At 45.0% G+C, this 27,813-nt stretch overlaps 1 protein-coding gene across 6 annotated transcripts in view; it reads left to right on the top strand.

Moving 5' to 3' along the window:
• Positions 1 to 27,813, top strand: part of ATXN7L1 (ataxin 7 like 1) — a 246,879-nt gene that overhangs the window by 1,003 nt on the left and 218,063 nt on the right. The window lies entirely within an intron of this gene.

Raw genomic sequence — 27,813 nt, 5'->3', positions numbered from 1 at the left:
TGGAAGGCAGAAGTTTACAGCACTTTAGTTGAGGTCCACGTTTGGACCTTCTGATGCAGATCTGCCATTCACCTTTGGAGCATCACTGCCAAATGATGGGGGGCGGGGGGGTGTTGAAATCTCTGAAATGAGGAGCAGGGCTCCCCTCGCCGGCATCCCAGCCTTCCTTATAGGTAAATACAGAACAATTTAATGAGCCCCACATGGTCATTGGTTCCAGCCGCCACTTCTCCACTTTCCACTGGAAACCATTGTACACGGCAAACCTTTGCAGCAAGTTATGTTTGGCCCACTTTGTGTGTGGTCACAGATTGTTACGTGGCCAGCAGGGTTCGGGACATCTGTGTGTGCAGCCCCCAGCCGGTCGCCCATCTCTGTGTCCCCAGCGTGGAAATACAGTACCTGAAATGGGACACAGTGAGTAGATAGGTCATCCCAGACTGAGGCAGGGGAGGGGAGCCACAGCCTGCTGGAACTGGGCATCAAACACACATGGTCGTCATAAATAAATCATATCCTGTTCGCGTTTGCGGGCCTGCCATATGTAACTCTGGCCTATTCACATGGAGCGACTCCAGAGGCCACTTTCTGCCGAACAAATGGATGGGTTCATTTGAATTGTGATTTACTAACTGGGTGTCTTGTAAACATGGTTGGCTGGAATTGGGGTGGGAGGAAGGCGTGAGGGGGCAGAAGAGGTTGGTGGGAAGTGTGGAAGGAGTTCAGCCATAACTAGGCCGTGGGAGCATTGCTCATCCAAAACGAATGGAGGAAAGACTCCAAAGAATGGTCTCCCTCATAAACCAGGATATCGCCCTGTAAGGCAGTTAAAACCTACTTGGAAAGACAGACCTCATTTTGTGGATCAACACCTAAGACAGTCGGTTTTTGTGCCCAGTGATCTCCTGACCATCCAGGGAGAGGAAAATTTGTGCTTTAGAAAAAATAGCATGGAGGTTAAAATGCATGCATATTCAAGGACAGTTCTTTAGCATAGTGTTCCTGCTAATTAAGCACTTTGGGAACGAAACCTTATTCAAAAGATGCTTGCCTCTAAACGTCTTAGTGTGATCTTGCCATGTGTCCTTAGGACATGCAGGGAGTGATGTCGAGTGGACTTCTTACAAGTGGCAGCTTATTTGCGCTAAACGCCCATGTATGTTGACAATGGAAAGTATCACTAGGGATTGTTTTTCTTTATGAACTCTGGAAATCTTTAAGAGCTTATGGGACTCGGTGTTCAGGCCCCTGGCAATGCCAAGGTTTTCGCAGAAGAAGATGAGGTTGTGAAACCTTAAAGTTGAACAGAGGTCGTGGTAGGGCACCCATTGGCACCTCTCAGGCCTGGGTGATAGATTGTGACCATAGCACACAAAACTCATATTCTGCACCCTCCTCCCTGCTTCTGTTTTCAAAAGACTCTTGCTCTCAGATGCTCTTCACCTTGTGAGAAATAGATTTTTTAAAGGAAAAATGAAAAGCTCTACTCTCCTCAGAAGTCACAAGTGGTACATCCTGGTTATTATAGCCTTTGTCCTGTAAAGGTACAAAGATTTAGCTCCTAATTATATGCGTTTGCATTAAGGGCACCCACTGTTCAGTGTAACGTGCAATTGCTGAGTTCACCGAATAGCCATGTATGGGCTGAAATCTCTTTGTTCGTGGGCCTGGAGGAGCAGGCTTGGGTTAGCAATCCCTGAAGGTCTCCCTGGTATGTGCATATAGTTTTCTTTACAGGGAGAGTATACAGCACTAAATACCTGTTCCCCCCATGGTGAGGAATTTAAGGGTTGAGCTGGGACTCCTTGTCGGGATGTTTGGTTGCGGGGATCTCCAGAAACACTGGTTGCATTAGTCTTGCCATGGGCCTTCTTGTTGGAGTCCCCACGTGGGTGGCTTCAAGGTGGACACGTGTTTGTGGATGGGTCTCCAGGACACAAAGGGGCTTCGATGTGATCGTGTCTATCCATGTGTGTGAAACACACACATTGACCATGACATCATTGGTAGGAAGCAAGTCTTGAAAAGAAGTTTGGGCTTTAATGGCCGTGAGTGAATAAAAGAAAGGGTAGGAATTCTAACTGAGAAATGAAGGGGCATGATCCACTTTTTAATGTGATGTTTTAAATTGTGGTAAAAAATTTTAACATAAAATTTACCATTTTAACCCACTTCCAAAAGTACAATCTGGGGATACCAAGTACATTTACAATGTTGTACAACCATCATCACTGGACATTTTCTGAATTTTTCATCATCCCAACCAGATATCCTGTACCCATTATACAATAGCTCTCCCTCCGCCCTCTGGTAACCTCTGGTCTATCTTCTGTCTCTATTATGAAGTTGCCTATTTTAGATTCTCTCTCTCTCCCTCTCCCACCCCTCTATCTCTCCCTCCCTATCTCTCATTTCATTTAGCATAACATTTTCATCGTTCATCCACGCCGTAGCATGTGTTGGAATTTCATTCCTTTTTAGGGCTAAATAATATTCCATCGTGTGCATGTTTTATTCATCCAGCCACCTGTTGATGGATTTATTTATCCAGCCACCTGTTGATGGATGTTGGGCTCCTTTCCACCTTTTAGCTGTAGTGAATAATGCTGCTGTGAATATTGTCACCATGTGATATGTTTTGTAGACTAAGCTCAGGGAGGAGAGTTAGCCTGGAAATGCAAAAGAAGAAACATAGTATCGCCTTCTGCTTGTGTCTGGCCACAGCTTCAGAAGACCTAGGAAGGACTTGCAGTGGTTTTGAATAACCTGATTATTGGAATATACTTCCTTCTTCATTCCTCTTTCACCTTTTTTGGCTTCCATTCACCTGTATCAGTGTGAAATGTTAACGCTTCAGAATTTCTGTAAGGAATTCTTCACATTAATGTTATTTCATCTAAAGTTAGCTAAAAGCACAGTTGACAGGAATTTTTCCACCTTGCCAGATCAACACCTGGGTTTGGAAGGTGTGCTGACCCGTGCTTGAACATGGTTGCATGGGGTTATGCGGAGGGCAGCCGGAGCGCCAAAGGAGCCCGAGAGAGGGCTTTGGGTCATCTTCCTACAGTTCCCCTGTATGACCTTGGGAACATAGGTCATATATGACCTTCCCTTCCCTGGGCCCCTTCTCTCACTTATAAAGTAAGGGAGTGGGATTAAACATTCGCCCAAGATCCCTTTGAGACTGCTGAACCTGACTTTTCCTACTGAATGTACTTCTATTTGAAATGGAGGCATGCCAGACAGGCTGTTTTTTAAGAAACAACAACAAAAAACGAAGCCTTCCCGTTAAAAATATCTGAAACTACTACACAGTGGGTCTGTCTTCTCATTGTATCTTCTCCTGGTGGTAAACATCACTGTCTTTCATAAACAAGCATATTCTGTGAATAGATTGTAAATGCCATGTGGTCTTGAGAACTCTGAGAAAACTGAGGGTCTGAATTCAAAACCCAGGGATGTGTGTTGCCTAGAGGGGAGAGTAAGTTGGCTTCAATCAGTGTGGACCAATGAGGCACTGAGATTCCTTAAGAGGAGGGGTCCCAGGAATCTTATTAGCCTAATCTAAGATGTGAAATTCAGCTAGGATAGAAAATTCCAAGGAAGGCTATTCATCTAGTTAACCTTTTAAAATAATCTTCTCTCTAGCTTCGGAGATTTATCTGAAGACTTTTTTTCCAGCTAATTGGGGAAAAGTGCTGTGATGGAGAAGGATGGTCTTCTTTTCTCATTGTCTCACCTGAACTTTTTTTAAGCTTGTCAATTCCTAACTAAGGAACGGGGTGCATGTGGTGCATAAGTGCCCCAAACTCTATACAATGGAGATAGTAACAGGGTTGTGAGGATTGACTGAGATATTACAAAAGGACCCAGCACATAGTAAGCGCTTACTGTTTGCCTTTGTCCTTTTTTTTTAACTGTTATAATGATTATGCTTATCATGTATTAATGAAGCTATTTCTAGAAAACTTTATTATTATGATTAACTTGGATTTTTAACTAACCAGTGACAAATGGAAGAGAGATTACTGTATCAGAAATTTCATTTTCGGGGCGCCTGGGTGGCGCAGTCGGTTAAGCGTCTGACTTCAGCCAGGTCACGATCTCGCGGTCCGTGAGTTCAAGCCCCGCGTGAGGCTCTGGGCTGATGGCTCAGAGCCTGGAGCCTGTTTCGGATTCTGTGTCTCCCTCTCTCTCTGCCCCTCCCCCATTCATGCTCTGTCTCTCTCTGTCCCCAAAATAAATAAACGTTGAAAAAAAAAAATTAAAAAAAAAAAAATTTCATTTTCATCAAACCAGGTTATCATAATTTTATAAAGCTAGTGATTAAAAAAAAAAAAGATTTCTGTGACATCCATGTATTTAATGGTGCACAGTGGATACGTAGTTTGATAAGTTTTTATCAAGAGGTAGAAAAAATATTTAGGCAGGTTTGGGCCTGAGGCTAAGAAGTGTTTACAGAGTTCTGAGGACAGATGAGATGTAAACAATAATTTAGAAAATGATCGATAAGTTGTTTTATCTGGTCACTGAGACAAGAAAGTCCTCAATAGATCCTTGTTTGGGCCTTTTGGAAGCCTATGCTTGTTACTTTGGGCATTTGTGTTTTCATGTTCCCAGATGTTTTGCTTTGATGGAGGTACACTTGTGGAACACTTCCAATGTGAAAGGTGCTCAGGGTCCTGTAAGACCTTGCCATGATGGTGAGACTTTGCTGCTCTCCTGAGATGCTGGCAGAGTTGGGGGGAACACAGCAGAAGCAGGGAGCATGGGAACATGTTCAGTTCAGGTTTAGGAGTCTTGCCGTTGTGGCAAATTGGAGGGAAGGATGGCAAGTGACCTGGTAAGAGTGAAGTGTTCCTGGACACCGAGCCAGGGACCCAGTGACAGGTGGTGGAGATTTATGGGAAAGTGCGGACAGCTCCCCTTTGTCATTATACAGACACCTCCGTATCTATGCTAATAGGAGATGGGGAGAGACTAAGTCCACAGATTACACAGATAAACCTCATTTTTGCCATTAATTTCAACTTCCTTCTCCATTAAGCCTACCTGCCTCCTCTTTTGCTAACAAGCAGCAACAATTTGTTGGCTTTGGCATTTCATTATCATCTCTCTCATCTCGCCCAGCCCCAGCATTTGGGATGAAAGGACAGGAGAGACAGAGGGGCCTCCAGGTGGTAGGGAGGAAAGCTGGGAAGGAGAAGAAGGGCTTGGAGAGTGAATTAGCTTTGGAGTTGCCCCCAACTGATGGGGTAGAGGGGTTCCAGGACCAAGACCGCGAAGCAGAGAGAACGTGTTTCCAAAGCCATCTAGTTCTGAAAATATAAAGCTTCTAAAATGAGTACCTCTTTATTTTTTTATTTTTTATTTTTTACTTGAGAGAGAGAAAGAGTGCGTGCAAGCAGGGGAGAGGGGCAGAGGGAGAGGGAAAGAATCTTAAGCAGGCTCCACGCCCAGCACAGAGCCCGACACAGGGCTTGATTCCACGGCTGTGAGCCGAAATCAAGAGTCAGACGTTTAACTGACTGGGAACCACCCAGGCGCCTCATAAAATGAGTATCCATTACACATACAAGCATTTCCATGTGCCTGTGTCTTCATGTGGACTCTGGCTCCTTCCAAAACAGGAAGTCAGACAGGGTGGGCACACTTTGAAATGCTGTATGTGAATTTAGCTTCTACGCACAGTTCCCTGTGCTGGGTTCTCATCGGATATCATTCTACATGAATAATTTTTTTTTTTAGTTTCAAGAAGATATAGACTTTTATACATACCCACACTCATTTAAACTCTTCTTGTTTTCTTTAATAATGTTCGTGGGTTACGAAATTCAAGAAGGTGTGCAGTGAAAAGGAAGCCTCCCTCCTCCCCCTGTCCCCAGTTGCTTCCAGTAGATATGCATACGTTTTTCCTTCTCGCTTACCCAACACAGATGCTAGCATACTATAGGTACTGCCTGGTGTCTTGCCATATCCGTTCATCTTACAGAGCGGTCCTTATCAGTGCATACAGAGCTACCGCATTCTCTTTTGGGTGTGCCCATGTGATGGCATCATAACTTAAGCCTCTGAGTGTCCTGCTTAGCTTGGTCTGTGCCGTGCATTTGAGACCGAGTGTGCTGTCACAGTGTGCCAGCACCGGACAAGGCCTGGGGCTACGGCAGTGGAAAAGCACAGCCCCTGCCTCATGGCTCTTCCAACCTAGTGGCAAAGGCAAGTGTGAGAAGTCACGGTGACCGTGGTGAGTGCTCTGATAGGGAAAATCAGGGTGCCATTGAAAGCCATGTTGGAGGGACCTAGCTTACATTAGGGGCTCAGTGAAGGCCTCCCCGAGGAAATTTTATTTACGCTAAAACCTAGAGGATGAATGGAAGTTTCCATGTGCTTCCAGGGCTGGCCAGGGTGGAGTTAAAGGAAGCAACATGCGTGAAGGCCCAAAGTGTGAGAGTGTATAGAATGTTCTAGAAAGAAAAAAGGCTGGCACTAGACTGAAGCTAGCAAAGCAGAGAATAAGAACAAAGTTTCTCAGCTGCGGTACTGCTTCTTCATGGTGGGGACTGTCGCGTGCATTGCAGGGTATTTAGCAGCATCCCTGGCCTCTACAAGTAGAGTCCAGAGGCTCCTCTCCCAAAAACATCTCTAGACGTTGCCAAAGTTCCCCTGGGCTGGGGCAAAATCACCCTGATGGAGAATTACTGGTGTAAAGTGAGGCTGGAAAAGTAAGAACACAAGAAACGTAGACTGAGGTATTCACAGAAATACTCTGCTACCCTCTGTCTGTGTCTTAGGCCTACATTCCAGGTGAGTCGACCAAACTGAATACTCAGCAGGCATATACAGACCTGTGACTATCCCCCGGCACTGGGCTACACTTAGAAGGGTCTAAAGAGAGAAGACCCCATCCCTCCCTCAAGAAGCTCTCCTCCCAAGGTTTCCAAGATGACTCCTTCAAACCTTCAGTTCCAATCTGTCCCAAATAGTGACAGTAGTGAGTTCAGGTTCTAATTCTGGGTGGCCCACCCTCCCTCACTGTGGGTAGAGGAGACCCTGAGGTGCTGATTCTGATAATGACGGCGTTTATTATATGGTGGCCCCTGATGTCAAAAGCACCATGATGAAGCATTAAGGATTTCAGTTTATATTTATATGTAAAGTCAGGCTGGAAATACAACTGGCGTTCTGTGCAGTTTGATTACCCATGGGATTTGTCTGCAATGGGGATGCACATGATGGAGAGCAAAGCAGCTGGTTTCAGGATTTCCGTGTTAAGGACTAGAAAATAGGAAGGGCAGAGGAAGTATGATTCCTGAGGGCTGCTGAGCTGTGCTCCAAGTGGTCTGTGGCATTATTTAGGACCATAAGGGCATGCTCACTCCAGCCAGTGGTTGTCAGGGGCTGGCTGTCTCTGGTCAGAATTGATTTAGAAAAGTGAGGCAGAGGGGCGCCTGGGTGGCGCAGTCGGTTAAGCGTCCGACTTCAGCCAGGTCACGATCTCGCGGTCCGTGAGTTCGAGCCCCGCGTCGTCGGGCTCTGGGCAGATGGCTCTGAGCCTGGAGCCTGTTTCCGATTCTGTGTCTCCCTCTCTCTCTGCCCCTCGCCCGTTCATGCTCTGTCTCTCTCTGTCCCAAAAATAAATAAACGTTGAAAAAAAAAAAAAAAAAAAAAAGAAAAGTGAGGCAGGTTCGGTTTCTGCATGGTGTTCTGTGGACATTGTGTTTATATCCTTTGGGCCAACCTTCCATTCGTGACACTCCGTTTCATTTATGACATAAAACAGTAGAGGCAGACGCAGTGAGACCCTGTCCCAGTCAACTCCCTTTTACCCAGCGACCCCATGCTCTGAGGTAGCCCACCGTTTACACTGCAAACCAGGATCATTTAGTGACTGCAATAGGAGCGATGCCACCAAGATGGTGACATGGGTCGTTCCTGACCTCACTCCTCCTCACAAGAGCAACTAACAACTATCTGTGGACAAGGCACCACTGGGAGAATCCCAGAACATGGGGGTGAGCTGACGCACCCCCGGCACCACACAGACCAAGACAGACCCCGTGGAGGGTCAGAGGAGCCCTGCTCCCTGACCGCATTGCCCCCTCCCTCTCCACCAGGCCGATGCAGCACCGCATGGACAGATTGCCTTGAGCCAAGGCTCCACCAGGGAGAAGAGAGCCCTGGGTGAGGGGGACATCCAGCTCCGGGGGGTCCCCACTGCAGTCTCACCTCAACAGGGCAAGTCTGTGGGGCCTGACCACTGGGAGTCCAAATGTGACTGCAGTAATCAAATGTAGCCATCATGGAGAGGGAGAAGCTCAGCCGGCGGGTTGGCCTTTTCTCCAGATTGTGGAAACCCAATGTCAAGGACTGACTTCCGTGTCTCTCTGTCCTAAAACTCTTGGTGCAATGTTGTGTCGATGGTGCTCTCTGGCTGATGCTGTCTGGCTGGCTCTCTCTCATTCTCTCCCGTGGCAGAACTCCGATTGGCCACTTCAGCCAAACGGACCTGGCTTGGGACCCTGAGGCACTTGAACTAATGATGACAGTCTGGGAAATCCCTTCCTGCAAGTGGGCTAAGGCTGAGGATCCTTACCATTCAGGGGCTAGACTTGGCTTGCCCAGTTGCCTCTAAGTAAAGCTGGAATCCCACTGTGAGGAAAGCTTTTGTCTTTATGTAGATGCTTTATCCTTGTACCTGTGGTTTCATAACACAATGCCACTTGCCAATTTTAAAGGATCAGGTGCTTAAAGAAAAAGAAGGAAGCTAATTAAGTACTCACTAGAGCAGGACAAAGTGCTACCAGGTCACCATAGTGGGGAAGATAAAAGTGACTCAGGGACAGGTTCTTTGAGCATGGAAGCAGTTACCAGCGCATCCAGTCTCTGGAGCTACATGGGATTCTCTGGCCAGAGTGGGGGAGCTGCCCTGCTTCAACATGCCAGTAGGTCATGGGTACCTGGGGTGGGCGTGGAGAGACAGGACACCCAAACTGATGACACTAGCCAGATTATAAAGATGGCTGAGACACATTCGTAGCTTGGTCCCATCAGACCAAGGTGGAGTCTGGCCCTTTTTAAGAGTATGTTGGGCACGAAAGGGCAAATCTTGTGTATTCCACTTACATGAGGTTCCTAGAGTAGTTACGTTCAGAGAGACGTGGTAGAATGGTGGTTGCCGGGGGCCGGGAGGTGGGGAACAGGAGAGTTAGTGTTGAATGGGCACAGAGTTCCAACTGGGAAAGATGAGTAAGTTCTGGAGATGGATGGTGGTGACAGTTACAAGACCGTGTGATTATACTTCATGCTTCTGAACTGTACACTTAAAAAATGGTTAAAGTGGCAAACTTTATGTTATGTATATGTTAGCACAGAAGTGCCCTGGCGTTGCAGAGTGGCGAGTTTCACGGAGCGTTTTGTAGATCTTACCTCTGCTGCTTACTAGCTGGGTGGTGAGATACTTCTCTGAACCTCAGTTTTCTCATTTGCAGAAAATAAATGAGGTGCTATCTGGCATCCAGTAGGTACTTAATAATGTAAGCTTTTGTTATGATGATTGCTGCTCTGACCAGGCATTTGGGTCCTCTTCTTTGCGGCCACTTCTAGGCACCAGGCAGCATCCTTACTGCTCCAGCAGAGTGCCTGGGGTTCAGTAGGCACCCTTGGTCAACACTTCGTCCCTGGTTCTTTGAGGACGCCGGGAACAAAATCAAAAGGAGTGGAACCGATGTCCCTGTGCTATTAGTTTTCGAGAGTGAATCCGTTTCAGTAAATCAGTGTGGTCATTCTGGGGACCCTGCAATGAAATCTCTAGGTCCTTAGCATTCCAGGCTGTGGTCATACTGAATCAGAAGGACTAGGAGTAGAGCAAAGAAATACATTAAAATTTTTTTTTAACGTTTATTCATTTTTGAGAGAGAGAGAGAGAGAGAGGAAGACACAGAATCCAAAGCAGGCTCCAGGCTCTGAGCTGTCAGCACAGAGCCCAATGCAGTGCTAAAACCTACGTACTGTGAGATCATGGCCTGAGCCAAAGTCGGACGCTCGATCGGCTGAGCTGCCCAGGTGCCCCAGCATTTTAAACAGGCTCCCCAGGTGGCTTTGCTGTTTCTCAAACTTTCTGAACCACTGTTTATTAGGTATGAAAAGTGGTTCTCAATCCTGTCCACCTTGAGAATCTCTTGAGGAGCTCTTTAAAAACAAAACCACCAAGACCACTCCCAGAGATTCTGACTCCATCGGTCTGGTTTAAGGGGTTCTAGGAGGCTGCTTATGTGTCTTTAAAAATAACCATCCTAGCTGACATTTATTGGGCATTGACCAGGGGCCAGGCACAGAGCTCAATGTGCATTTTTTCACGTAATCCTCATGACGACCCTATGAGGCAATTACCAGTATCAATCCCATTTTAAAGACTGGAAACTGGGGCTCCTGGGTGGCGCAGTCGGTTAAGCGTCCGACTTCAGCCAGGTCACGATCTCGCGGTTCGGGAGTTCGAGCCCCGCGTCAGGCTCTGGGCTGATGGCTCAGAGCCTGGAGCCTGTTTCCGATTCTGTGTCTCCCTCTCTCTCTGCCCCTCCCCCGTTCATGCTCTGTCTCTCTCTGTCCCAAAAATAAATAAACGTTTGAAAAAAAAAATTTAAAAAAAAAAAAAAAAGACTGGAAACAGGCTCAGAGAGGGTAAGTGATTTACCCAAGGTGATACAGCTGGGAAGTCATAGAACTGGGATTTGAACCCAGAGACAGGCTTATTCTGGAGATCACATTCTTAAGCATTGGGTCACAATATCGCCCCAGGAGCTAGGTTAGGACTAAGAGGCAGGCAGGCACCCAGGACACACATTTAAGGAGGCACTTCTCACCCTAGGACCAGCCCTGCTAGGGAGAACATGTCCCTTTAAGCAGAATGGTTCCCGTTTCCTTCCCCCTCATGTGGGTAAGTGGGTAAGCCTGCCGAAAGGGCCCCAGGGCTCCCCTGTAGTGAACTGCTTTCCTATCCCAGGGCCCCAGCTTTAGGGCCTCTGTGGTCGGAGCCCTGGCCTCAGGGAAATCTCAGGAGCTGACTCAAACTGTTCTCTTTTGGGAGAAGGTGTTAGCAAAGATGGTTGCCAGGCAACCCCAGGGCCATCTATCTACCGTGGTGATTTCTCTCTTTTTTCCCCCCTTTTGAACATCTTCTAGGCTGCTTTTCGGTTTCTCTGTTGTGAGTGTTTTCATGAAGGGTGCACTCCTTTGGATGATGGAACAGAGATAGCTTTTTAGTACCTGTCACCTTAGAGGTGTCCTTTTGATGGGTGATGTGCCTGCTAAGTGGGTGTGAAAGACCTTTGCTTCCTTAGCCACACTGAAACCCTAGTTGTCACTGGCTCTGAAGGGACTGGAGCAGCTGAGAAAGGCACAGAATGCGTCTCCCACATGAGGCCAGGGCCATGTGATCATGTTTGGTTCCATGACTTTGGATTTCACCTACTCTTCATTAACCACAGCAGTAAGCCTTTTAGACGTGATGACCTGGCTCGTCCTAGACGACCTGTTGTTTCTGCCTCTCTCTGTCTTTGTCTCTGTCTCTCTCTCTCTCACACACTCTCTCTCTCTCTCTCTCTCAGTGGTTTCAGAGACCGGAAGAACTCTTGATATGTGTTTCTTTTTCAGTGCTGTCCCCTCTCCTGCTCAGTCACCTCGTAGTGTGGGGTTTCAGGTGACCTTTGACAGGCCCCAGACCCCTTGGTCTGCCAGCCAGTGGTTTGATCCCTCTGGCAGGGGCCGAGAGCTCGTGGGATGAAGCACCTTCCTCACGTGACAGAACCTGCCCAGACTGGCTGGAAGAAAGAGAAACACCAGAAAGTGAAACTGGTCACATTTGGGTGAGGTTGACTCCATTTGGCCTACTCACCAGTGATGGCCCCATTAGCCACATCCCTAGACCCCAGGCTTCTGTTCCCTTCCACTTTGTTCTTGACCTTGACCATTGGGGCCTTCCTCACCATCTTTTGAGAAGCAGGGCAAGACTGAGAGAACAGCCATGTTCTCTTCAGGACTCATTCAGATGAGTCCTGCCACCTTCAGAGGCTCAGGACAAATACTTAATGGCAGAAGACAATTGAAAATAGAGATACCTTCAGTTTTATGTAAACCCAATAAATAGTAACCCAGCCTTAAATAGACTAGGGAGCTATTTTCTTTCCAAATGGAATTATTGGAGATTTCATTAAATAGTAGACTACCCTAGAGCATTTTGGAAATATATTTTCTTTGCCAAAGTTTTGGTGACGCCCATTTTAACGCATCTTCTGCCGGCTCTGTGTCCTGTCTGCTCCCTCCAGGGTCAGCCTAACCCCGCTCCCTACTCACACCACAGAGGTTCCCTCTGTGTGGCGACTCTGGCGTGCCTGCCTCCAGTCCTGGCCTCTTCTCCACAGAGTGCCCAGCTCACTCCTCTAGTATGCCACACTGGACGGCCTCCCACAGGTGTCCTCACTGCACCCCAAGACTCCCCTAGGCAAGTGCAGACCTTCTTTGTATCTTCCCTTCTCCACTGTCTTCAGAAAAGCCCCCTTCCCTTCCTCCTCCCTTCCCTCTCTCGTCTGAAGAGTGATTCTCTACACCTCTCCATTTCTTTCCACTCTCCCTGCCCCCATCCTAGGCTAGCCTGCCTCATAGCTTACCTAGATTTTTTATAATAGCTGCTTAATTGGTCTCCCTGACTCCATCCTCCTGCATACCACTTCAAAATTAATCTCTTGAAAAGTCTCATTTTATCAGGTTGTTCCTCAAGTGAAAACCTTTCATCATTTCTCCGGCGACTATAGCTAATGCAGTATTCCAGGCCCTCGGTGCCTCACCCCTCCAAATGCCACAGGGAGCTTGCCCCTCACAGCCTTAGACAAGCCATGCTCCTTCCTAGTCCCAGTCTCTGACTGTGGGGTCCTCCACTTCTAGATCCTTCCCCTCATGTGAATGCTTCTCATTGTGCACGGCCCAGGCCACATTCTCTCTCTGAGGAAGCCTTCCCCAGCCTCTCAGGCTGCTCAGCCCAGACCTCCACTGGCTGTACTCACCATGTACTTTGGCCTCAAAGTCTTTCACTTCATGGCCATTCCATTGTCTACTAGAGCATTCCATTGTTGCCAGATGAGGCGGGGAGAGACCTTTCCTTTTTTTCCCTCAGATATTTTCAACCAATAGAGTGCTGTGTTTTGGCTATGCATCCAGTTTGTTTTACAGGGACGTGTCTTGATGTACCTGTATTTTCATTTTTTTTTTAAGTTTTTATTGATTTATTTTGGGAAAGACAGAGACAGCACGAGTGGGGAGGGGCAGAGAGAGGGAGAGAGAATCCCAAGCAGGCTCCACACTGCCAGCGCAGAGCCTGATGTGGGGCTCAACCCCACAAGGCCATGAGTTCATGACCTGAGCAGAAAGTAAGAGTCGGGCACTTAACCAATGAGCCACCCAGATACCCCCTTTCTTTTTCATTTTTTTTAAACTGCAGTTAAATACAAATAACATAAAATTGAATCATCTGAACCATTTTTAAGGATGGTGTTAAGTACATTCACATTGTACAACCACTGTCCAGAGCGCTTGTCATCTTATAAAACTGAAGCCCTATATCCTTTAAATGACGCTCCACCTAGGTTTGCACTTTTAAAAGTAGTCTGGAGATGACTTATGAGTTTCTTTGATTTTCACCTGATATTTTAAAGTCGTTACGATTCTAAGAATTGGCTGGCCTCCTGAAGTTTCTGTTCCAGTGGATATTTGGAGCGACAATGCAGAAAGGTCAGCTTAGCTCAGCCCAGCTTGGGGTGCTGCAGCCTCAGGGTCCCCTGTGGGTCCCTCCACCAACAGTGAAAATTCAGATGGAAAAGTGCTAGAATTGTGGCCCAAAGTCACAGACACCTCTGTGTCTCAGTTCAGATTTGATGTAACCCTAACCTGCACCCTTCTTTCTTTTTTACCCCTCCATCTTATATTAATAGTCAAATTTTCACATGTATAAAAAAGTTGAGGGGCGTCTGGGTGGCTCAGCAGTCAAGCATCCGACTTGGTTTTGGCTCGGGTCATGATCTCATGGGCTAGTGGGTTCGAGCCCCTGGATCAGGCTCCACACTGACAGCCCAGGGCCTGCTTGGGCTTCTCTCTCTCCCTCTCTCTCTGCTCCTCCCCTGCTCATACCCTTTCTCTTTTAAAATAAAATAAATAAACTTAAAAAAAAAAAAGCTAACATAATAGTACTATGGTCATGCGTATGAACACCACGCAGAGTTAAAAATTATTGCACGTTTTATCGTGCTTTCTTATAAAGATATGTATTTCTATACAATTTGAAAATGAGTTGTAGACACTGTGACACTTCCCCTCAAAATATTTATCATGTTGACATACCTTGATTGTGTAACCTTGGGCTACTCACTCACATTCTCAGAGCCTCATGTTATTGTAAATATGTATGTGTGTTTTTGCTGAACCATCTGGAAGTATGTCACAGGCAGCATGACACTTTACCCGTCGATACTGCAGTGTGTACCTCCTAAAAGTGAAGGCATTCTCCTACATGATCATAATACCGGTGTCACATTCAGAAAACTAATGGTAATCCCCTAATGGCACCCAATCTCCAGTTCATATGCATACCTGCACTATTGTCCTCCCAAAAAGGTTTATAACTACTTTTCTCTTAGCTGCTTTTTTTTTAAATGTATACAGCCAGATTCTATCAAGGTTCATGCATTATATTCGGTTGTTATGTCTCTTTCATCAGTTTTAATCTAGAACAGCGCCCCCCCAAATGTGTGTGTGTGTATGCCCGTATGTATGTTTATAGGTATATATTTTTGTTTATACATCTATAAAACGTTGCCACTTAAAATGCTTCACATTCTGCCAGAACCCTTCCACGGAGTCATTTATCTTGTTTCTCTGTGCCTTATTTTTCCCTCATCATGGAAGTTAGAGCTGAAGTCTCGGATTTAGCTCAACATTTTGGCAAGAATACATCCCAGGTGATTCTGAGTACTTCATTAAGCATCTCCCAGGGACACAATGTCAGGGCACCCCATTATTAGGTATTGGTCACTTGGTAAGGGGGTGCTCACCTCTCTGCATTGCAAAGCTGTTTTCCTTCTTCAGTTGGCATGTCATTCTGTAGGTGGTGCTTTGGTACCAAGTGAATGCCCAGTTCCCCAGTAAGAAATTTCTTGGAATTGGCTTGGCATCCATTGATAATCCTTACCTGAGTCACTTGCTTCCTTGTTGTAGAATGATCATTTTCAAATTCTCTCATTTGGATCTACATTTATTGGCTGACATTTTTTTTGTAAAGAAGGCCTGTTTGTTACTTATCAGCAAAGATGAAATTTTGAATTCCTCCTAAAAAGGCCAAGTTTTCCCCTCTCATTACCGATTTTCAGAGTAAGGAGTTGAGCACCTATGATCTAAGCTAAGCAGGAACAAGAACAAGCCTGGGCACACCAGCATTTCAATAGGATGCATGTGTAGTGTGAAAACCTATCATCGATAGGAAATTCTAGATATAGCGAGCTTTACATCAAATGTAGAGTGTGACCACATCTTGGTTGGTAGAGCATGAGTTTTAAAACGTTGAGTAACATTATCCCACACACTCAAAGTGACCCTCTTCTTTGATTTGAGGAAGGAGATAATTACACTTAAAATAATCCTTCTCCCGGGGCTTCTGGGTGGCTCAATAGGTTAAGCGTCCGACTCTTGATTTCAGCTCAGGTCATGGTCTCATGGTTCATGAGTTCGAGCCCCATGTCAGGCTCTGCACTGGCGGTGTGGTGCCTACTTGGGATTCTCTCTCCCTCTCTCTGCCCCTCCCTACTCACACTGTCTCTGTCTCTCTCAAAATAAAAACATAAAAACTTAAAAAAAAAAAAAAGAATCCTTCTCCCACCTTTCAGCTAGAGCCCAGAATTTAACCTGGGTCCGGCAAATTGCTAAAGTTAAATTATAATTCAGGATGAATGACAGTCTGTAGGTTATGAAGCTAGAGCAGTGCATCCTCTATCACTGATTCACTAGAAAGTGACCAGGTGCCCAGTTGGCACTGGGTTGGGCTCTGTGCAGGATGTAACAGTGGGAAAGCCTTGGTACCTGCCTTCCAGGAACTCTGGATCTTGCTATGCAGTGGGCTGGAAACACCACCTAGAGAGTGAGTGTGAAATGTGGCCTGAGTGCCCAGGAACTCAAGGAAGGAAGATTCCAGTTTGCTGTCTGCACAACCTTTGACCTGCAGGGGCTGTTTGGTTTGTGGTTCTATCTGGAGTACTGTGAAGGGTATGTAATAGGAGTCAAGTTAATGTTTGAAGGATGAGTGAATGAATGAATGAATGAATGCTTCATCACGGATAGGATGTAGACATTGGAGCACTCTACAGGGACGGAACAGCACAAGTAAAGCCCTGGTCAGGATTATGAGTTCCCCAAAAAGTCACTTTTAGGGAAAGGAGTTATGGAGAGCCCTGAGTCTGCCATTAATATTACGGAGAAACAGTTCATAATCTATTCCAGTTGTACACCTACTCCATACCCAACACAGTTCAGTTTTTTATGATGTAGAATTTTCAGGAAATAGGGTCCTTTTTGGTTTGGTCATGTTTTGCTTTTTCCATTCAGTGTACTGGGGGAGGGTTGTTCTCTCTTTCATAAACACACACACACACACACACACACACACACACACACACACTCACACACCTTTAGGTCCTGCTGCCCAATTAACCTGTAAGTTCTTTCCTATCATAATCAGTGTTGTTCTAGTAAATGTTTTACAACTTACTCTGTAAAGAAATTTGCATGTAGACATATATGTTTATTATACATTTTGCTGATGAGAGGCTGTTTACCATACAACTTACAAATAGTAAACAATTTGGTACTCTTTATTATAAATTTCACAGTCAGTTGATTCTCACAGAATGCTTTTGTTGATTTTTGCCAAACTCTTGGATCCCTGGCCAACCTGAGATTGAAATTGACAAACAAGTGTACCTCCGACATAAGTGTTGGTTGGTATTTTTGTGTAAGTCAGTGGGTAAGATGAAAGTGAAAGAACAAAGACGTATGTTGGAACTTCACTTGACTGTTGGTGACGAGAGTGACTTCCTTGCTGAATTGGATAATAGTTTTCAAGTACTGAGAAAATATGTCCTCATTTTTTGTGCTATGCACAACACAGCTATAGACACGGTAGACTTTTCAATCTGCATTACTAATATTTTCTCCATCACTTTCTTAAATTTAGATAACCAAAATAATAATAATAATAATAATAATAATAATAATAATGAATCAAGCCCTGATTTGATAGCATTTGATAATTTCTATGCTGTAAATTCCCAACATTTCAAGCTATTGCTGAACTCTGAGTTGGGAAGAGATGTGCATCATAACGCTTTTACGTAGGATTTCCACCACACAGATACAGTAGATGTAAACAACTTTAAGAACAGCAGTTAGCAACCTATGGCCCATCGTTGAGATCTAGCCTGCCACTGTTTTTTATAAATAAAGTTTTATTGGAACACAGCCACATTCATTAAATTACATATTGTTCTGGTTATGTTTGCCTTTTAGTGACAAAATGGAGTGGCTGAGACAGATGCTGAAGACCTAAAATATTTACTACCTGGCCCTTTCTAAAAAAAGTAGTCAACTCGTGCTGAAAGCCTAGAGAATAGCAAAATGTAGCAAGATAAATAAGAACTGATAAATTTTGAGTATTCTTTTTAAGATCTATAACACATTTAGTTGTAAGCTGTTATCATATAATTTTTAACAGTTTAATAATTGGCTCACCATATTCCTGAAAATTTAATAATGAGCTCTAGCACGCCTATACAGGCTGGATTCAGCTCACCACTGCAACGCTTTGAGGGCCTCCGCTTTTAGTGCCAAAAAAGGAAACTGTCACTAATAGGAAGAAGCAGCTGACAATACCAGATTGGAGGGGGAGCCACAGCAAGAGGATTTGAACTACTTGAAATTGTGGTCTAATTGTCCATAGAAATCAGAAGAAAGCATTTTTGAGGTTAGTTTTCATATAATTTTTTTTTTCCTCTTAGGGTCTGGGTTTGTTTTGGTTTTTCAAATGAGTTTTCTTCAGAGCTAATTTAAAAACTCAATACAGCATGCGTTCCTTACCAAATTTTGTGAGCATCTGTCTCGAGCCCATTTAGCCCCTGACAGCCGCCCAGCAGCTTCCAGAACTCCCACAGATGTTCTGTGTCCCGAGAAGGGCCGACTTCCTGTTGCCGGCCAGGAGTGAGAGGAGAGGTGGTCCCACCAGTTGCATGGAGCAGGGGTTTTCCTTGCTGCCATTTCCTGCCAGTTGCCTTTGAATGGATTACAGATGGTCAGAGAAAGACTTCTTGGCACAGCGAGGGGACCAGTCTCCAGTGCTTTGTGGGGAAGGATTTATAACAGGATGGCGGTTCATGCCTACCCAGAACAGGCCTGGCTGCCGAGGCCTTACTGAAAAAACCAGCTGCCTGTGGGGATGGGGTCTGTGGGTGGAGGGGGTAGGCGGGGGAAGGGGATGTTTACATCTATGTGGCACCTCTCATCCAGTGGGGTCTCAAACTGTCCCATGTCCAAAGGGGTTGGGTTCCTATGGAGATGTGAGCACCTGGGAATTAGATATTGAGGTAATGTTCTGGATGTGTCAAGCTCTTTGGGGAAGTATAATAAATCCTCATTTCTTTTCAAAGTGAGGGAAAGGAAGGTGTGCTATTTCCTTTTTTTTTTTTTTTAAGCCACAGTATAGAGCACATTTAACTGTTAAGTTTTTAAAGATATACAGTATATTTACTATTTTAACCATTTTTTTGATTTTATTTTTATTTATTTTGAGAGAGATAGAGAGCAGGCGAGGGAGGGGCAAGTAGAGAGAGAGAATCCCAAGCAGGTTCCGCATGGTCAGCACAGAGCCCCACACAGGGCTCAAACTCATGAACCACAAGATCATGACCTGAGCCAAAACAAAGAGTCTGGTGTTTAACCAACTGAGTCACCCAGGTGCCCCATACTATTTTAACCTTTTTAAAGGGTTCAATTCAGTGGACAGTGTTGTGTAACTATTACCACTAGCCATCTCCAGAAGTTTTCCATCACCCCAGACAGAAACTCTACACCCATTGAACAATAACTCCCCGTTCTTCCCTCCCCTTAGCCCTGGTAACCTCTACTCTCTGAATTTTCTTAATCTAGGAAAGTGGACTCATACAGTATTTATCCTTTTGTGACTGGCTTATTTTCTGTACTATAATGTTCTCAAAGTTCATCCATATTGTGGTATGTATCAGAATCTCCTTCCTTTTGATGCATGAATAAAATCTACCTCATTTTGTTTGTCCACTTTTCCGTTGATGGACACTTGGGCTGTTTGCCCCTTTCGGCCATTGTGAATCGTTGCTGCTATGGCCCTGGGTGTTAGATGGAGTCAGATGGAGAAGTCAGTTTGTCTGGGATGACTCCTCAGCCCTTCCGAGGTCACTCAGCGCAGGTGCATCTCTCTGTCAAAGCTGCCGGGGACACATGTGCGAGAGGATGCCGTTCGAGGCACGCCAGCCAAGGGGTCGGAGGGGCTGAGCACCCCCTGGGCTGCATCTGCTCAGTGGGGGCACCTTTTCCTAATTTGCACAAAGGTGTTTTACTACCTAGAGGAGCCCTCCTGCTCCTGGAAAGCTGAGAGGCCAGCTTTTGCTGGCCTGGGTGAGGGTGCTTTTGCTTCCTGGGTGAGGGGAAGTGCTTGCTGGGCAGAGGCTGGTGTGGAGGGCTGAACTACCTGTATCAGGGCCCCTGGCGCTGGACGTCCCTCTGCCAGAAATCAAGGCCACCTTGGGCAGTTATGGGGGCAGCGTCCACAGAGCTTCATCTGTGAGAGAGAAGAGCCGTAAGGTCCCCGCTGCACAGAGCCGGCAAAGTGTCAGAGAAAGGAGACATCCAGGGCAGTGTCTGGGTGCATTTGGGTTCTGTAATGAAATATTACAGACTGCCAGGCTTGTAAACAACAAACACGCGTTTCTCACTGTTCTGGAGGCCAGAAGTCTGAGGGCAGGGCACCAGCGTGGCCGGGCTCTTCCGGGTCACAGACCTCTCATTGTGTCCCCATGTGGCTGGGGGTGAGGGAGCTCTGGGGGGGGGGGGGGGGTCATTTTTATAAGAGCCCTAATCCCATTCATGAGGGCTCCTCCCTCATGACCAGACCTGCTCTCTTAGGCCCCACCTCCTGACACCATCACGTTGGGCATTAGGATTCCAACATGTGCATTTAAGGGGACACAAACACTCAGACCAGAGCAGGCAGGCCTCTGGGGGTGGGGGTGGGGGATGGGGGTGGCATGAGGCCAGAGAGCAGGCTCGAAGGCTCAGGGCCTAGAACAAGATGGTGGTAGAGCTTCACGGAGGACAAGAGAAGACGGTACAAGACCTCAGGAGGGAGAAACAGGGAAAGTTGAGTGGCTACATTCTTTCTGACCAGGGATGGTGGCAGAGGGGTAAATAAATAAATAAAATTATTTGGCACCTCGGGTACAGAGCTCTGTGCCAGGGCGCAGGAGGGACACAGAGTAGGGACACTTGGCTTGTGAAGCCATCCAATTGCGTGAAGACTCTTGGAGGGCACGTTTTGTGCGTGCACACGTTTTCTGGGGAGCAGTTATGTGGCTTTCCTGAGATCTTCAAAGGCACAGCATTCCCTCCCCCTTTGAAAAAAACATGGCGTTTAAAGAAATTTCCCACTCACAGGGGAGAGACACACATGTGCCCAGATATAGCCGCGGTGCAAGCTTCGTAGAATGGGGATCCAAGCAAGCAGGGAATGTGTGAGTTGCTTTAGGGGTTGAATTTTGGAGTTAAGGTTTCATGACACCTTTAAATCTCCTTTGAGGAAGACTCTTCCCTGGTTTGGGGTAGAGAGCTGGAGAGAAGCCTGGGTAGTGAAACCACGTTAAAATCTAGCTCTGCTGACGTGATTTCTATTCAAGCTTTTTATCTGAAGACAGACAGAGATAAAGAGACAGGAAAGTAGGTGAAGAAGCCACCTTTGAATCTCATCCCTGTGTCTGGTTGCCAGTGGAGGAGATTGTTGGTAGAGAAGGAAAAACACAGGCCTTGCGGTCGGAGCTTAACTCACATCTTGGCCCTGCTGCCAGAAGGCTGTGTGACTTTGGGCAAGCGACCTCACTTCTCTGGGCCTCCGCTTGTTCGTCCTGACCACAGCAACCGGTCACAGGGAGGGTTAGGGCTCACTCGTGAGCGGGCGCCCTGTTGACGGCGAGGAGACGGCTGCTCTTATTGCCTGGCAGAGGGCACAGGTCTGAGAAGTCCAGGGGCTTCCACAGGTTAACCGCCGGCTGGGTCTGTGTAAATTATAAGATGAGCAAAAAGTAGGCCAGAATTTGAGAGCAAAGGACCAGAGTGTTGTAGAGGAAGGTGGGTTTGGAAGCTCCAGGTGAAGGGTGGGTTAGAAGGGAGGGGGCAACTGGAAAGAGTAAGACCTGAAGTGTTTTGGGGGCAGAGACTGGCCTTCTGCCCGCTTTGGGATCGACTCTCACTCTCTCGGGGCTCCCACTTGAGCTGGCCCTACAGCTTACCCTGCACAGCGGGCCCCCAGTGAGAACATGCACAGGGCCTGAGGAGCCAGGCGGGGAGACCAGGAGCTCCCGAGTGAGCTGGCCTCCTGTGGGCCAGTGAGGGTTACTTTCCAAACAAACAGGTCACCTGGCTCACGGACCCCTGTTCTGTGAACAGCGAGGGAACTGGGATGTTTGAGAGCAGAAGCCCTATGCTTGTTCTGTGCTAGGCCTCTCACCCCACCCAGCTTCATTTTTCCCATCTGCAAAATGGGATAATCACAGGTACCTCATAGGCTTGTTGGGAAGATTAAATAAAGGGAACATATAGCCCCTAGCATAATTCAGAGCCCTTCATCAACGCTCTTCAGTCATTCCTTTCACTGCCCTTGGGCATCCCTGGAAGGGGAGACAGGGGAGCGTTGTCCAGAACGAGGCACAGTGCCTTGGCTAGGGCTGTACTCTGGATGCCGCTGGACTTAACAGCTCATGAGGAAACACCATGGAGAAATGGCCCATAAACTGGGGCCCTAAGCAGGGGGCTGGCAGCACGCAAACCGGGACATCTTTCGGGTCTACGCCAACACTTCTAGGGGAAAGGATTATTTTTTTCATCATTGTATTTCATAGGGAAAAAATACTGCCAATTGAACTACAGCCACTATCCATTCTGAGAATCCATCCGGATTTTAAAGATGTTACAGTGAGGGGTGGGGGTGGGGGTACAGCTTAGAATTAATGAAATAGAGTAGGGCAAAAATAGAGTGTAAAGCAAAATTTACATTAATTTTTAACATAAAGCATGAAAGTTTAAGAAACACTGAAAGCTTTTGATATAGCCCCAGACTGTGAAAGCATGTGTGAATTTGCCTCCATTTTCAGGGTGACTCTGTTTCAAGGGTTGAGCGGGAAGAAGGAGAGGCTAGGTTTTATCTCTCTGTAAGTTTAGATGGGAAGTGCGGGGGGGGGGGTGGGGAGGTCGAGGAAGTGACCCCAGACTCTAGAACGCTCAAAGTCATCTTGAGGCCTGTACGTCCTCAGGGAGCCATCATTTGCATTAACTTTGCGTAGAAGGATAATCTACGTACAGCACTTTCAGGAGGAGAGAGGCATTAAGATCAGCCAGTTAAGCATCCCGCTCAGGTCGTGATCTCACAGTTGGTGAGATTGAGCCCCGAGTTGGGCTCTACGTTGACAGCATAGAGCCTGGAGGCTGCTTGGGATTCTCTCTCTCTCTCTCTGCCCCTCTCCCTGCTCTCAAAATAAATAAACTTAATAAATGTGGGTTTTTTCTTAATACAAAAGTGACACACAATCACTGTGGGAAATATACATCAACAAAAGAAGAAAAGAAAAAGTAGCCTCATCCTGTCACCTAGAATTAACAAGTGCTGGCTTTTTTTTTCAATAATTTACAAAAGTGAGATAATCTTGTATTGATTATGATGAGCATCTTTTCAGGTTATTAAGTATTCCATTGTATATGTGTTCCTTAATTTATTTAACCAGTTCCCTATCACTGGATATATTGGTTGTTTTCAGTTTTTCATTACTGAAAATACGACCATTAATAAATGAATGTCCTTGAAGCTAAATTTTTTGCACTTGTTCTTGATTATTTCCATAGGATATATTTTTAGAAGAGGAATCCTGAGTCCAGGAATATGATATATTTGAGGCTTTTGATAGTCATTGCTAAATTGTCCTCTGGAAGTATTGTACCAATTAACACTCCCATTAGAGTATATGAGAATGGCTCTCTTTTTTTTTTTATTTTATTACTTACTTTAAGAGAGACAGAGACAGCATGAGCAGGGGCGGGAGAGGTGTGTGCAGAGAGAGAGAGAATCCCAAGCAGGCTCCGTCCTGTCAGCACAGAGCCAGACGCAGGGCTCAAACTCAGGAAACTGTAAGATCACGACCTGAGCCAAAACCTTAAGAGTTGGATGCTTAACCAACTGAGTCACCCAGATGCCCCGAGAATGGTTGTTTTCTTGAACTTTGGCCAATACCTCACTAAAGATTTTCAAATACTTGAGGACTTAAGAAGTTTATATTGTTACCTTGCTTTAATTAGCAGTCTCCTGATTACTAATGAAGGTGACCATTTTGTATATATTTATTACCTACTTGTGTATGTTTTGTGTGAGTTGCTTTTTTCATGGTTTTGGCTTTGTTTTCTATTGGTCTCCTAATGTTTTTCTCATTGATTTGTAAAAGCTCCCTCTCTATTAAGGCTAATCTGCCACGCCTGTATTTGTATATGGATCGCAGATTTTTAGGAAATCTTATAGCTCAAAAATTCCGTGACTCTTTGATCTAGCTTGAAGGACCAAAGTAGCTAGGAAAATAGAAATTCCCAGATAACTCCAAAGCTGTGTGGTAGGTGTTACTGCATGCTGGGAAGGGCCACTGGTATTAATTATGCTGACAAGACAGAATGAAGTGTAAGAGCTACCATTTACTGAACAACTCTTACTTACCAGACATTTCATATATACTAGTCTTTTAATCCTATGACCCTGTGAAGAACAAACTGGGGCAGAGAACAATGAAGTACTTCGCATGAACTCACATGGCTAATAAGTGGCAGGGTCAGGATTCGAACTTGAATCTGCCCCTCTCTACTACACACATGCTCTCTACTCTACCAAGCTGACTTTAATTCTTAGGGTGAATCATAGTCTTACAAGTCAAGCCTTCCTCAGCTACTTCCACGGTGAGAACAGCAAGTTAGAGAGCACGTGACAACTGATCTTCACAGATGCTCTTGCAGTGAATGAACATGCCTCCCAACATAGTCCCCTCTCTGAGACACTGAGGTGACCCCGTAATTCACATGTGTGTGTATGGGTATGTTTTATAATAGCTTTATTAAAATGTAATTCATATAGCATAAAATTCACTCCTTTAAAGTATGTAATTCCATTTTCTTGGCATATTCACAAAATTGTGCAAACAACACAACAATGTAATTCTAGAACATTTTAATTGCCCCAAAAAGAAACTTCATATCCATTAGCAGTCACTCACATTCCCTCCTCCCCAGTCCTTGGCAACCACTAATCCACTTTCTGTCTCTATGGATTTGCCTTTTCTGGACATTACATATAAATGAAATCATACAATATGTGGCCTTTCCATCTGGCTTTCTTCACTTCGCATAACGTTTTCAAGGTTCATTCATGTTGTAGCATGAATCAGTCCTTCATTCCTCTTATGGCTGGATAGTATTCCATTTTATGAATATATCACATTCTGTTTATCCATTCATCAGTTGACATTAGGGTTGTTTTCACCTTTCGGCTGTTGTGAATTGTGCTGCTATGAACATTTGTGTACAAGTTTTTGGAGTGGAGTTGGTAGATTGTATGGTGTCTCAGTGCTGAACTTCTTGAGGAGCTACCAAACTATTTTCCAAAGCAACTGCATCAATTTCTCTTCCCACCAGCAATGTCTGAGGATTCCATTTCTTCACATCCTTGCTTACACTTGTCACTGTCCATCTTTTTGATTATACCCATGGTAGTGGGTATGGAGCAGTATCGCACTGTGGTTTTGATTTGCATTTCTCTGACGACTAATAATTTTGAGCATCTTTTAATGTGCTTTTTGGCACATACAGCAGTCTTTTTTGGAGAAATGTGTTTAAAATTCTTTGCCCAGTTTTTAATTCGTTTTTTTTGTTTTTGTTTTAGTTTGTTTTAGTAAGTTGTGAGAGTTCTTTATTTAGTCTGGATAGAAGTCTCTTATCAGATACATGATTTGCAAATATTTTTTCCCATTCCATGAGTTGTCTTTTTGCTTTCTTAATGGTATCCTTTGGAGCACAATAGCTTTTAATTTTTATCACTCCTTGTTTATCGATTATTTCTTTTGATGCTTGTGCTTTTGGTGACACATCTAAGAGACCATTGTCTCCTCTCAGGTCACAAAGATTTACTCCTGTGCTTTCTTTGAAGAGTTTTATAGTTTTAGCTCCTATATTGAGATCTCTGATCTATTCTGATGTATTTTTTGTATATGATGTGAAGTAGGGGCCCACATTCATTCTTTTTTTGTGGTTATCCAGTGGTCCCCACACCATTTGTTGAAAAGACCATTCTTTTTCCCACTGAATTGTCATGGGACTTCTATTGAAAATCTGCAGGCCATAGATGTAGGTCTTATTTCTGGACTCTCAGTTCTATCCCATTGATACATATGTGTATCCTTATGTCAGTACCACACTGTCTTGATTACTGTAGCTTTGTAGTATGTTTTGAAACCAGGAAATAGGAATCCTTCAGCTTTGCTCTTTTTTTAAATTGTTTCTACTTGAAACAATATGGGCCCCTTGAATTTCCATGTAAATTTTAGGTTCAGCTTGTCAATTTCTGCAAACAAAACAAAACAAAAAAAACATAGCTAGAATCATTATGGAGACTGTCTTGAATCTGTAGGTCATTTTAGGGAGTATGGCTGTTTTTACAGTGTTAAGTATTCCAGTAGTGAACATGAGGTGTCCCTCCATCTTTCTAAATATTTCTTAATTTCTGTCAACTATGTTGTTTGTAGTTTTCAGTGTAAAAGTTTTGTACTTCTTGGCTAAATTGATTTATATTTTATTTTTTCAATTCAATTACAAATGGAATTGTTCTCTTAATTTCATTTTCAGATTGTCCATTGCTACGATTCTTGTACATGGGGCTTTTATCCTGCAACTTGCTAAACGTGTTTGTTACTTCTAATAGTGTGCGTGTGTGTGTGTGTGTGTGTGTTCTTTAGGAATTTCTATATATAAGACTATGCCATCTGCAGATGGAGATAGTTTTACTTTTCCTTTCCAATATGGATGGCTTTTATTTCCTTTCCTTGTCTTTTTTTTTTTTCCTAATTGCCCCTGGCCAGAACCTCTAGTATAATATTGGATAGAAGTGACAAGATTGGACATCATGTCTTGTTCCTGATCTTTGGGAGAAAGCATTCAGACTTTCATTATTAAGTATGACGTTAGGTGGTGGACTTTTCATAAACACCCCTTAACAAGTTGAGGAAGTTTCCTTTTACTCCGAATTTGTTGAGAGCTTTTGTCATGAAAGGGTGTTGGATTTTGCCAGATGCTTTTTCTGCATCCATTGAGATGATCATGTGGTTTTATCCTTTACTCTGTTAATATGGTGTATTACATGGATTAATTTTCATATGTTGAACCACTCTTATATTCCTAGGATAAATTCTACTTGTTTAAGATAAATAATCCTTTTTATATGTTGCTGAATTTAGTTTGCTGGTATTTTATTGAGGATTTTTACATCTATATTAAAAAGGGATTTGAGCTGTAGTTTTCTTTTTTTTTTTTTTTTTTTAATGTTTATGTACTTTTGAGAGAGAGAGCACAACTGGAGGAGGGGCAGAGAGAGAAGGAGACACAGAATCTGAAGCAGGCTCCAGGCTCTGAGCTGTCAGCACAGAGCCCAACACGGGTCTCGAACCCACAAACCGTAAGATTGTGACCTGAGCCGAAGTCAGTCGCTTAACCGACCGAGCCACCCACGCACCCCAACCACCCTGTAGTTTTCTTTTCTTATGATATCCTTGTATGGTAGGGTAATAATGGCCTCATAGAGTCAGGAAGGTTTCCCTGTGATTCACTTTTGACCAACGGAAGATGACAGAAGTGACATCGTGTGACATCTGAGGCTAAGTCATAGGAGCCTTGTGATTTCTGCCTGCATTTTGGGGAACGTTCACTGTTGGGATGCTCCCTTTTGGAACCCAGCTGCCATGCTATAAGAAGCCCAAGCCCCTTGGGATGAGGTACTCCATTGGACATCCCCTGCTGAACTTCTAGCTGACAGCAGCATCAAACACCAGCCACGTGAATGACTGTCTTAGACATGCAGCCCAGTGGATCTTCATATGACTGTAGCTTCAGTTGACATCTAATCCTAAGCAAATACTGCCCAGCTGAGTCTGGTCAATCTACAGAACCATGAGAGATAATAACAAATCGTGGTGTTCAGCCACAGATTTGGGGAGTAATTTATGGCACAATAATAGATCAGGAATCCATTGCTTCTGCCTGACTCTCCCAGCAGTACCTTTCTACAAGAATTGTGGGAGCACACAGTGGTGTTTTTCTTTCTTCTGTTTCTGGGGAAGGCCCTGAAAAGTGACAACATAGCCAAAAGGCAGCAATGAAAAGAAGAGGCAGCATGGGGCCTGGGACACCCAT

This window comes from Puma concolor, chromosome A2 (genome assembly GCF_028749965.1).
Source record: "Puma concolor isolate L17-30 chromosome A2, mPumCon1.1.hap2, whole genome shotgun sequence".
Classification (NCBI taxonomy): Eukaryota; Metazoa; Chordata; class Mammalia; order Carnivora; family Felidae; genus Puma; species Puma concolor.
Note: the sequence above shows the minus strand (reverse complement) of the source record. Positions and strands in the feature narration are given on the sequence as shown.